Below are 1,477 nucleotides of genomic sequence, written 5' to 3' on the forward strand. Positions count from 1 at the left end.
TCTCGCTATTAACTACGAATTGTTTCTATCCCAAAATATATAACTTTGTTATAACAAATAACATAAACATTTAATGTCCTTTTCTTTTTACTAATAGGGCTACTTCTTTTGTCCTTGTCTCCAACGGCTGGAGTCGCCCCCAGTCGAGAAGAATTAATTATGTAAACTTTTTCCTTATGTATTATTTCAATAACATGACCTTGTAGGATTTTTAGTGCAACACAATTGACAACAACAACAAAAAAGTATAATAATAAAATAAAAATAATAATGATAATAATAATGTATGTATGTATATGTAACTACTAAATTCTCCTTAATGCTAAATGGCAGAGTGACGAATGTATCTAGTTCAACTAGATCAGATCGGTGAAATTGGGGGCATATCATCTGTTGATGGTGCCCCCATAACTCGCGAAAAAAAACTTGTACATTTAACCCGGATTCTTTTAAATATTACGTTGGGAGCGGATAGAAGGAATACGATGATAATATTATTCGATTTAATTTAATTTTAATTCTATTTTATATGTTATGACACTTTTCCTCCGCTACTTTTAGATTGTCCCTCTTATTGGTTATTTTAGTTAACCTTACAGATTCCGCTGATTTGTTGTATTTTATAAGGAAACTTAACTTATTGTTGTTACTGATGGTTTTCAAAATCATATAAATGGTCGTACAGTGACATCTTCCGTTTATTTCCAGACAGAATTGGCCCAGCAGGATACTTTGCAAATGGCCGGTGGACCGGTGCTTTTGACACATTATTAGAAACTTATTTTAATTTTTAATTGTTTAGCCAGTATGCAGGATGTGACATATTGGAGGGTTATAGAGCTGAATTTACTGCTATTTGTCTTGTATGGTCCGGCTACTTCTATCCCCCTTCTTCCGTGGTTCAACAGTGGGTTTTGTGTTTGTGACGCTAAAATTAGTGGTTTTACGCAACTTTGTGTTGAAAAAAAAAAAGAAGCAAATCAGACTGGTTATCCAAAGTCAATACACAAAACTCGGAAAGCCACTTTCTGATATTAATTTTCTGATTCATTAATTAAGTACGTTGAAAGCTCCAGAAAAATGTATGTTTGTGAATAGAGCTAGTTGTTTGTGTATTCGTCGCTTGATCCAAATTGTTTGTTTTATATCTTTGTATCGATTCTCGGCAAAATGGGTATTGCGAGTAATGAAATGGATTCTCTATTTTGAAAGTATTCCTGTTAGCTTGTTTTTACCTTTTACACTTGTTGACATTCTACAATCCATGCCGAACTTGAATTTGTGGTAGTCAGGGTTGAATATCCAAAGTTTAGTTAAAGAGCCTGCAACGAACCAAGTGATCGAGGATCCCAAAATAAAGCAGGTGGTGGTTGGTGAGAACATTAAGTATATCACAGATGATGGCTGGATATACAGAGTTCAGGGATATTATGGCAAAATCACTATGATCCTGGAGTTGTTGTACTTTTGTAAAACC

The sequence above is a fragment of the Limulus polyphemus genome, unplaced genomic scaffold (genome assembly GCF_000517525.1).
Source record: "Limulus polyphemus unplaced genomic scaffold, Limulus_polyphemus-2.1.2 Scaffold1062, whole genome shotgun sequence".
NCBI classification, from domain to species: domain Eukaryota; kingdom Metazoa; phylum Arthropoda; class Merostomata; order Xiphosura; family Limulidae; genus Limulus; species Limulus polyphemus.